Source organism: Suncus etruscus, chromosome 9 (genome assembly GCF_024139225.1).
Source record: "Suncus etruscus isolate mSunEtr1 chromosome 9, mSunEtr1.pri.cur, whole genome shotgun sequence".
NCBI lineage: Eukaryota > Metazoa > Chordata > Mammalia > Eulipotyphla > Soricidae > Suncus > Suncus etruscus.
In genome coordinates this window covers 36,405,229-36,417,203 of record NC_064856.1, presented here as the reverse complement: position 1 = coordinate 36,417,203, position 11,975 = coordinate 36,405,229, and the positions used below count along the sequence as shown (strand labels likewise).

At 34.1% G+C, this 11,975-nt stretch overlaps 1 non-coding gene across 1 annotated transcript; it reads right to left on the bottom strand.

Annotated features, from left to right (window-relative positions):
* Positions 1 to 377: 377 nt before the first annotated feature.
* On the bottom strand, positions 378 to 510 carry LOC126019311 (small nucleolar RNA SNORA51). The gene has a single exon (XR_007499038.1). It is a non-coding gene; the product is annotated as a small nucleolar RNA SNORA51 (small nucleolar RNA).
* Between the last annotated feature and the right edge of the window lie 11,465 nt (positions 511 to 11,975).

Here is an 11,975-nt window from a genome sequence, read left to right as displayed (position 1 = left end):
TTTTGAGAAATCTTTGTACTATTTTTCAGAGAGGCTGACCTATAAAATGTTTTCATCAACAATGTTAATAGTTCAGTTTTCTCCACATACACATCACCCTTGACTATTCTGTCCTATTCTTTTTTGGGGGGGAGTAGATTATGGAAAGGGGCAGACTTGGGTCACATCTGGTGATGGTCAAGGTTTTCTTCTGCCTATGCACTCAGAAATAACTCCTGGAGGGCTCAAGAGAACCATGTTGGAAGCTGAGAATCCAAATTGGGCAGGCCATATGCAAGGCCTTACCCAATGTACTAACAATCCAGCTCATTCATATTTTAATGTATTCTAATCTCTTTGGTGTGAAATAATGCCTTGAATTTTTTTATTTTTTTATTTTTTGTCCCCCAATTCACAATATAGACCAGGCATAGGGCCTGAGTTGAAGTGTATATGGGGTATATTTACTGTACCTCCTCTTTCTATACAGTCAGTGTAAAGAACACAGACTGTGGTAAGAATTGGGAGGCCTTATCTTTTCTTTTCTTTTTTTTTTGATTTTATATATATATAATCCTTCACCAGTGCAACATTCCCATCACCAATATTCCAAGTGTCCTTCCTCCCCACCCCACACAGGCCTGTACTCTAGACAGGCTTTCTACTTCTCTCATTCAGTCACATTTTGTTATGATAGTTCTCAGTGTAATTATTTCTGTGACTGCACTAAATGATCCGTGTGGTGAGCTTCATGTCAGGAGCTGGACCCTCTAGTCCTCCTCTATTTTGTCTCTGAGAATCATTACACAAATGTTTTTCATTTTTCTCAAAACCCATAGATGAGGGAGACCATTCTGTGTTTATCTCTCTACTCTGACTTATTTAACTCGACATAAAAGATTCCATATACATCCATGTATAGGAAAATTTCATGATTTCACCTCTTCTGATGGCTGCATAATATTGCATTGTGTATATGTACCATAGTTTCTTTAACCATTCATCTATTGACAGGCATCTAGGCTGTTTCCAGAGTCTGGCTATGGTAAACAAAGCTGCAATGAATATAGGTATGAGAAAGGGATTTTTTTATTGTATTTTTGTGTTCCTAGGATATATCCCTAGGAGTGGTATAGCTGGATCATATGGAAGCTCAACTTCCAGCTTTTGGAAAAATCTCCATATCGCTTTCTACAAAGGTTGGACCAGACGGCATTCCCACCAGCAGGGAATAAGAGTTCCTTTCTCTCCACATCCCCGACAGCACTGATAGTTATCATTCTGTGATGTGTGTCAATCTCTGTGGTGTGAGATGGTACCTCATAGTTGTTTTGATTTGCATCTCCCTTATTATTAGTGATGTGGAGCATTTTTTTATGTGCTTTTTAGCCATTTGTATTTCTTTTTTGTCAAAGTGTCTGTTCATTTCTTCTCCCCATTTTTTGATGCTAGATTTTTTTCTTATAAAGTTATGTCAGTGCCTTGTATATTTTGGATATTAGCCCCTATCTGATGGGTACTGGATGAATAGTTTCTCCCACTCAGTGGGTGGCTCTTGTATTCTGGGCACTATTTCTATTGAGGTGGAGAAGTTTCTCAGCTTAATATAGTCCCATCTATTTATTTCTGTTTTCACATGTTTGGAGAGTACTGTTTCCTCTTTAAAGATACCTTTAATCTCAATGTCATGGAGTGTTGTTCTATATACTTTATGGTTTTAGGTCTGATATCAAGGTCTTTAATCCATTTGGATCTTACCTTTGTACATGATGTTAACTGGACGTTTAATTTCACTTTTTTACAAGTGGCTAGCAGGTTGTGCCAACAAGACTTATTGAAGAGGCCTTCCCTGTTCCATTTAGGATTTCTGGCACCTTTATCAAAAGTTAGGTGATGATTTTTCTGGGGAACATTTTCTGAGTACTCAAGCCTGTTCCACTAATCTGAGCATCTGTCTTTATTCCAATACCATGCTGTTTTGATAATTATTGCTTTGTAATATAGTTTTAAGTTGGGGTAAGTAATACCTCCCCTATTCATTTACCCAAATATTGCTTTAACTATTTGTGGGTGTTTATTGTTCCAAATGAATTTCAGAAGTGTTCGATCCACTTCTTTGAAAAATGTCATGCTATCTTCAGAGGGATCGCATTAAATCTGTACAAAGCTTTGGGTAGGTATTATTTTCATTTTAATGATATTAATCCTGCCAATCCAAGAGCAGGGTATGGATTTTCATTTCTGTGTGTCTTCTCTTATTTCTTGTAGCAGGGTTTTATAGATTTTTTTTTGTATAGTTCCTTCACATCTTTAGTCAAGTAGACTTCAAGTATTTGAGTTTATGTGAGACTAATGTGAATGGGGTTGTTTTCTTAATATCCATTTTCTCCCTATCATGATTGGTGTATAAAAAAGTCCATTGATTTCTGTGTGTTAATTTTATAGCCTGCTACGTTGTTATATGCCTCTATTGTTTCTAAACGTTTTTTGATAGAATCTTTAGAGTTTTCTAAGTATAATATATCATCTGTGAACAGTGAGAGCTTGACTTTTTCCTTTCCTATCTGGATTCCCTTGTTATGTTTTTCTTGCCTAATTGCTATAGCAAGTACTTTCAGTACTATGTTAAAAAGGAATGGTGAGAGGGGGCAACTTTGTCTTGTATTGGAGTTTAGAGGGAAGGCTTTCAGTTTCTCTCCATTGAGGATAATATTTGCCATTGTCAATAGATGTAATAGATTGTAATAGATGGCCTTGACTATATTGAGAAAATATATATTGAGAAAATTTCCTTTTATTCCCATCAAGAATGGGTCTTGCACCTTATCAAATGCTTTCTCTGCATCCATTGATATGATCATGTGATTTTTATTTTTCTTCTTGTTTATATTGTGTATTATGTTGATGAATATACAAATGTTAAACCTTCCTTGCATTCCTGGGATGAAACCTACTTGATCATAGTGAATGATCTTCTTGACAAGGCATTGAATTCTATTTGCCAGAATTTTATTGAGGATCCTTGATTTTTTTAAATATTTCCCTGAAAAGTGATGAAATGCCGTTTTTTTCCTTTTTGCATTTCTGGGCCACATTGGTGGCACTCAAGGGTTAATCTTAGTTCTGTGCTCAGAAATTGCTCCTGGCTTGGGGAACGTTATGGAATGCTGGGGATCGAACCTGAGTCTGTGCTGGGTCAGCCACATGCAAGGTAAACGCCCTACCACTGTGCTACAACTCCAGCCTGCCTTTTATTTTTTTGGTACCAATTGACCTCTTAGTGAAATTTCTGTTTATCTCTTCTTCCCAGTTTTGATGGGGTGGCATTTTTTTTATTGTTGAGTTCAGTCAGTGCTTTTATATCTTAGATATTAGTATTTTGTCATATATGTGATGAGCAAGTACTTTATTCCAGTCTTTAAATTTCCTTTTTTTCCTAATCATTAAAAAGAACTTATTCTAGATTCTTTTGCTGGCACAAACTTCTCAACTTGATGTAATTCTATTTGATTGGCCAATTGTAGAGTTTTGGAGATGCCTCTAGATTTAATATCATTATGAACTCTCTCTATTTTTTTTAATTTTAAACTTAATTTATTGATTAATATAATTGGTTTTGGGGCCACAACTGGTGGCACTCAGGGGTTACTCCTGACTCTGCACTCAGAAATTACCCCTGGCAAGCTTGGGGGACCATACAGAATGCCAGGACTTGAACTGGATCCCTCCCAAATTGACCACTTGCAAGGCAAACTCCCTACCATTGTGTTACCTCTCCAGCCCCTCTCTATATGTTTTACTCAATGTAGTTTATGGAGCTAGATTAGAAATTCTTAATCTATATTTAAATTAACATGTATGTGCTAATATGTTAATAGGTATCTGAGGTGTGTGTATATATATGTGTGTTTATTAAAGTGTGGTTAGTCAGTTTTCTCAATATAATTGCTTCATTTTCATAACTAGATTCTTTAATGAAGATTAACTGTGCTTATACCCGAGGATATATCTCAACTTTTTTCCATTGGTCTGAGAGCCTATCTTGCTTCCTGTAACACATTGTTTTGATTACTATAGTTTTATAGCATAATTTAAAGTTAGAGCAGAAAAAACACCCATTTTGATTTTGCTCTGGATAGGCAAATAAAATGTTTGCCTGTTTTGACTATTTAGAGAGTTTTAGTTCTTCATATAAAATTAAACAGTATTTGGTCCATTATCTTAAAAATGCCAATACACAATTTACCTGTAGTCTTATCTGCATGATACTTTGGATAGGGGGTGCAGAGAGATAGCACAGTGGTAGGGCATTTGCCTTGCACTCAGCTGACCCAGGACAGAAGGTGATTGGATTCCTAGAGTCCCATGTGGTTCTTTGAGCCTGCCAGGGGCGATTTCTGAGACAGAGCCAGGAGTAACCCCTGTGCATTGCTGGGTGTGACCCAAAAACAAACAAAATTACTTTGAAAAGGTTGTCTTTTTAATAGTGTTAATCCTTCAAACATATTGTTGTTTTGATTTTTATGTTATTTCCAATTATTAAATTAATTCCTGATCATGATATTTGAGGAAACATTTGTGCATAACTTTTTTTTTTTGGGCCACACCCATTTGATGCTCAGAGGTTACTCCTGGCTAAGAGCTCAGAAATTGCACCTGGCTTGGGGGGACCAAATGGGATGCTGGAGGATCAAATCGCAGTCCTTCCTTGGCTAGTACTTGCAAGGCAGACACCTTACCTCTAGCGCCACCTCGCTGGCTCCTGTGCATAACTTTTTAAAAATTTTTTGTTCTTCTATTCCATTTATTTATATATTAAAAGATTATTGATTTCTTCATGATATTTTTAGCCTGACACTTGATCACATAACTCTATTGTTTTTAGGAGCTCTTTGTGAACTGTTTTGGGGATTTTGTAAGTATAATATGTCATCTGCAAAATATTACAGCTTGACTTCTATTTCAATTTAGTTAATGACTCTTTCTTGATTCATTACTTTAAAAGGAATTCTAAAAACTACATTGAACAATAATATGTTTTTTCTTTTTAATCTTACTCCCTGACAATATACATGGGGAATAACTAAATCCTCAAATTAAGTGAAAATATGCCCTTTCCATATATGGAATTTACATTGGATATTGAAGTATAAACCCAGTTGTAATTAACAGATCTCAGACTTTCAAATAAAGGCTTTGAGGGGGGATAAGGAAGGCAGAAAGTTGGCAGCCAAGATAATTTTAATTCTAGAAAATGTCAGGACCACATTTATGATTTATAGTTAAATGAAAAGATCCTGGATCCAAATCTGAAGTCTCATGGTATCTCTCCTGGAATGATTCCCAGGAGATCCAACATTATTTTCTCTGAAGAGTTAGCTCTCTGAACATTGTTAATTAGACAATTTTAAGAAATCCCCCAAATTCTTTTCATTTTTTTAATTTAAATTCCATGTTGTGGGGGACTGAAATAATTTATAGGGAACTTTCACAGAAAATTAAAGCAATATAAAAATGTTAGCTTTATACCATAGGATAGCAAGAGTCAATAAATGATGGAAATGGGGTGAAGAGCGTGACTTTTGATTTAAAAATCCTCTGAGTGGCACTGATAAATAACTTGTCATATGATCTCCAGGAAATTGAAGACTTGAGTAGCCATGTTTCCGAAAATACCTGCAAAACTCCATTCCCTGTTTTCTCTGTGGCTTGACTGCAGTTCATTGCTAGGTAGGTGAGAGCAGTAATGTTAGTCATGTAGCCCTTCTTCCAGGTTATTTCAGAAAAGTTGTAAGATTTACTTAGTCTTCATAAAGCAGTTTGTTCCAATGCTAAATACATCCCTAGATCATTTTTGTTTTTTTTTCCCTGTCTGCTTATTTTCAGTTTTCTGGTAAGTTTACTTTTAAAGATATTTTTAATAATAAAATTGCTAGAGAGTAGGGGCTGGAGAGATAGCACAGTGGTAGGGCGTTTGCCTTACAAGCAACCCAGGACCAACGGTGATTCAAACCTCAGCATCCCATATGCTCCCCCATGCCTGCCAGGAGCGATTTCTGAGCACTGAGCCAGAAATAACCTCTGAGCGCCGCGGGTGTGGCCCCAAAACAAAAACAAAAACAAAATATTGTTAGAGTCTAGGAGATAGTAAAAAGCATTGCATGTGAAACTCCGAGTCCAATGTTAGGCAAAATAAGGGAAATTGCACCTTAGAATGGCTCCAAAATAAAATTAAGAAAAACATTTGCTGAAATGGAATGTCACTTATGTAAATGCTGATTAGGCCTATAGGAATGCATGCTAGCATTTATTTTAAACTTTCTTCTGTACATATTTTTTAATTTTTAAAACTAACTTTTTGTTGTACTATACTTCTCTCAGGAAATTTTTCTGGAAGAAATTGGAGAAGAGAAGAGATCCAGAATGAAGTCATTTATTTATTACCACATATAAATATTTGTGAAACATTGACTTAGGAAAGTTTATGTTTGTATTTCTATTAGATAAAATCAGAATAGGAAAAGGGAAGATAAATCAAAGGACTAGGTACATGCCTTGCATGTAGGAGTTCCAAGTTTAATCCCCAGGACTATGTGGTCTTCCAAACACTACCATGTCTGACTTAGGTAGCTTTAGCATAACTGTATCCGTGCATGCTGCTGAACCAGCAGGTTTGAAAATGGAACCACTCAGTCCAATTGATAGATTATTACCACGATGTATCACTGGACACTCTGAGCACAGCTTTGGAACTAACTGCAATTATCGTCACTATCATCCTTAAAATAGATTAAATAACTGAGTAAGAACATTTAATTGAAATTGTTTGATACTTTATTTAAAATTGCCTGAATAAAAGTTTCTGGTCTAGTTCTTATATTGCCTATTAGAGATCCAGTCTATAAAATGCCAAGAGCTAGATGAAATAGAATCCCTCCAATTGCTTTTCCTTTCTTTCTCTTCTGTTTCATTTTTACTGTAAGCTACAGTGAAAGAATAGAATACCATCCTAAATTTTCTATTAAGACACCTAACTGGAAAATAAATGCTTTTTCTTCCGAGTATAAGAAAAAGTTAAAGAATTTGTCTATGTACAAATACTATCTATCTTTAAAAACAGAGAGTTAATTTTTATATCACAAATCTTCTTTTATTCTTCCAAACCAATACACACACACAGACATATATATATGTAGTGCATTCATGCTAAACTTCATGCTTCTAATCTTCCAAATATCATTAACAGTGCCAGATTGATCAGTAATGAGAATTTAGTATATATCAGGTTCTATATATACATATAAACATTGAATAATAATTTTACATTCAGGCAAAGAGATGTAAATTTGTTAAGTAATTTTTCTAAGACTTGATAAATGGTGGGACCATTTATTTGCTATACTGATAGAGATAGAAGCTCTAATAGCTCATGTTTTATTGATGTTTTATTATTTTTATCTTTTTTCTTTTAACTTGCAATTCAAATTTTTGTAAAAGGCAGAAAAGTACAAAAAAGAATACAATATTACTGATTTTTAAGATATCACTAGATATTTTAAGGTTATTTACAAATAAAAATCATAAAATAACTTCTTTTATGGCATTTTTATATTTCAAAATAAAATAATCCTAATAAGAATATTTTCTAAATCTTGACCCATTAAAAATACTTTATATCCCAGTTTTGCATAGGTCATCGTTTTCTACTTTATTGAGGTTAATGTATATCTTCATATATTTTATTTTCTATATTTGCAAAACATAGAATGATATATTGTTTATGAAAACTTGTAATAGTGAGGATTCCTAAGTTAGTTTGTAGTATAAGTATGTGCCTAGATGCTGGGGTAAGGTGAAAGTAACTTTATGGAATCAAAAATCTGCTATCTTCCAATATGTCTTCCAATATGGAGGGAAGCATTCAACCAAAAAGGAGAAAATATTGAAAGTTAATGAAGTGTCATATATGTCATTTGTGTATGTATCATACATAAAAGTACTATAAACTAGTAAACAAACAAACAAACAAACAAAAGAACAATGGCCTCTTTAGAAGACTACTGTGTGAAGACAGGGATGGGGTGAGAGCTTTGATAGAGAGAAGTGAACACTGGTAAAGGGATTGATATTGAAACAGTGAATGCATGAAACTAATCATGAATAACTGTAATTTAATAGTGATTAAAATTTAAAAACAATAATATCTGAATATCTTTATATGTCATATCAGTTTATCATCACTCTTTAAGTACACCTCCTCTAAGAGTTAAATAGTTAAGTTCTAATAATAACTTTTAAATCTTTGCTACTCTATTTAAACGTTTGATTGGCATTTTTCATGTTGAATTTTGTAGGTGCTCTAACCCTTTCATATCTATGAGTCAAAACTTTTCAGAAATCAAAATTTAAAGAAAAAAACCTTTATTTGTTTAAAGGAAAGTAAATATGGAAGATCATAGAATGTTAAGGCATCCCCCTAGTAATTATTTACCTCCCCTTTAGAAAGAGAAATACATATGGATTAGGCTAATTTGATGTTTGAAAGTTTCATGGGAAGCATTTCAATAGGAAGAAATGGTTAGCCTTCCTAACAAATGTTAAGAATAATATGAATATTCTAAAATTATACAACAATTTTGAGGACCAGAATGTTATTAATATATTAAATATTTAAGATATTAATATATTCTGAGTTTTATAGGAAACTGTGTGCCACATTGAACAAACTTCCTAGTCAATTATATATAATAATAACTTTAATTATGAGTATTTTAAAGCCTTTTCCCATTTATAGATTTGTTATAGTTCTAATGTTTTTTGTTCAGAGATGTCTTTGGGAGAAATAGAAAAGATTTCAATAGAGACTCCAGAGTTTTGTCACAGAAACAAAAAATATTTGCAAGGGTTTATGGGGGAAATTGGGTACTTAACTATCACAGATCAAGTTTTTCTACTTAGGAATGAATGAGCTATTGAAATTATAATTTTGACATTGAAAACTTGTTGAATCTTATCAGAAATATAACTGATACATTGTTTTTCTCTCTTTATGACTACTTTTCTGTTTTTAAGTTCTATAAAAAAGTCTTGATTTCGTAAATACCTGCTTACATCATTTATCTTTGTAGTAGATAATTTGGGAACCAATTATTTTATTGACATTTACTGTTATGTTAGAGACTAATATTAGTCTTTAGAAATTAAGAAAGAGGAACACTTTAATACCTTTCTTAAAGAATTCCAGTTTGTTAGCAGAGTGAGAAAGTAGCCCTTTAGATTTTTTGGATCCTGACAAAAGCCTAAAATCTTCTTTATTTTGTCCTAAAGTTTTGTTTAGGTTTGCACACAAAGTGTGTGTGTCTTACAGTTATTTCTAGAGATGTCCATAAGTCTATATCCTATATTTTGTTTGCGTTGGGGTCTATCAATTGTTAACTTTTACCACTCATAGCACAGGGTTCAAGATTGCTCCTAAAGTACTTAAGGGATCTCAGGGGATCATGTGGTGCTGAAGATCAAATCTGGAACCGTTACATGCAAAACGTGTACAATATCCGATTAAATATATCCCTAGAACTAGACAAATTACATTATATATTAAATTAATATAGAATTAATTGATATTAATTATTAATATTAACTGAATATTAAATTCTTTCTAATGATTACAGCTTCTTATTGACCTTATTTTCACATGTTGAGGTAATATGTAAAATAAAAAACTGACAAAAATTTGGAAAAGCCTATCTGAACATTTTTTGTAGAGGCTTATATAGTGAAAAAAAATTTTTTTTCCCTCACCACACTTGTATGAGAGGACCGCTTAATATTATTGAAATACACATCTGCCGCACATCGTTCAGTCATTGGAGGGCAGCACTCGGGTCCTCCTCGGAAGATTGGTGGGCAAGGGGTCTGTGTAACAAAAGACTCGAAGTTTTGGGTGCTGGAAAGTGCCTAAGAGCTTTGGCTTGAGCCTCTGCTACAAAGCAACTGCATTTATTTCTCTAGGTTTTTTATACATTTAACAGCGGGATATAGGCACACACACACACACACACACACACACACACACACACACAATTTAAAATACATCAACTTACAAGTTCCTCATTTCAACACATTCACAATTTTCTAAGCATGCTGACCTCATCAAGAATCAGATCCGGGCGGGTGAGATAGCACAGCAGTAAGGCGTTTGCCTTAGATGCAGAAGGACAGAAGGACGGTGGTTCAAATCCCGGCATCCCATATGGTTCCCCTGAGCCTACCAGGAGCGATTTCTGAGCATAGAGCCAAGAGTAACCCCTGAGCACTGCCTGGTGTGACCCAAAAACAAAAACAAGCAAATAAAAAAGAACCAGATATGATCTTAGTATTTCTAAACAATGGAACTCTGGTGATTGTCTATATTAACGATATGACCTAAGACTAGTGGTTAATGTGGTAAATTTTTATTTGATTTTAGAAACTTGACCAGGCTGAGCTGTGAGCAGAATTTTTATTACATTTAAAATGTTATAAATCCATCATTTTAAATCTGTCTGGGGGTCCAGGTTTAGGTCTCCAATCATGTACTGCTTTGGTCCAAGTCTTCCACAGCCTTCTTTATTTGCCTTTTTAGTAAATCCTTTTCTTCCTGTGTAAGATGACATTAAAGAGGCATTGCTTTTATTAATATTTCTAAAAAGGGCAATTTATAATAATACACTCTTTTCCTTCATGTACCGCTCCTCTGTTAACATCATACAATCCTGTATAAGGTAAGGGATCAGGTGTAGTTAATCCTATGCTAAGTGGGCCATAGTCTCTAGTCCTATATATAGGTGGTTCCTATGTTTTGCCCTGTATTAAATACATCGTGTGACTTGATTTTTCTTAGGAACATAAAAAATCCTGTTTCCTTTACCTGATCTATATCTGCCTTATTATAGGAACACTCATATGAATCTGTCACAGTCCTTCAAGTGCCTCTAGCTGTCAGGTTTTGTGCTACGGGCTTTTCCTTAGATTCTTCTATCAGAGACTTTTCTTCTTATAACTGATCCAAAGTTGTGGCTAAATGATTCTTGAAATTCTTCTTCTTTTTTATTACTTTTTTTTTTATTGTGACTGAAGTTCATTACACAGAATTATTTACAGTACATAGTGACAAAGAATGAAGGGCTTTCCCACCACCAATGTTGTTCTCCCTCCACTCCTGTTCCCAGCTTGTCTCCCACATATCCCTCCTTTACCCCCCAGGCAATTATTATTCTTAAGAATATTTGTAATAGCTTTTACAAAATTCCTTAATTTTCTGCTAAAGACTTCTTTTTTAAAAAATTATTCTCAGAAGTTTTTGTGTGATGCATAAAATCATTAACATGCTCTCAAATAATTATATTGTGGGTTTTCTATAGAACCCACTGTTCCCAGGTTAATGTAGCATGGAGTAAGAAAAACAATCATCATTGTTCCCAGAAGCAATACATGATGTGGGGAATATTTTCTTGCTTTGGGACTACCTGTCACTGTTCCAGGAGACTAACTTCCGTGCAGCTTTGCCTCAGGTCCGAGAGCATGACTTTTGCCATGTTACACAAACTCCACTGGAGTTTCCGTGGCAATCTTCCTGTTGTTAATTTACATCATAGTTAAAAAGACATTTGAATATAAAATTCTGATGTGTTGAGTAAGAATTAAAGGGACTAAATATCACTGTTGGTATCTTCTCATTCAAGACTTTAGAAGAAATAATGAACCTGAATTTGAACATTTGGCTCCACAGATGGTATTGAAAATCATTTGAATTTTGGGACAATAGCCTAAAATACTGGAATAATTGATTCTTGTATGATATAATCTATCTTACTAAAGAAGAAACATTTGTTTATCTGGAATAGTACATTTCACATCTGGAAAAGTACATTTCACAAATTAGTATTCACCAAAATTGTTGTCCAGATTCTTGGGATTTTTCATGAAACATCATGTCTATTAAATTATGGAATTGA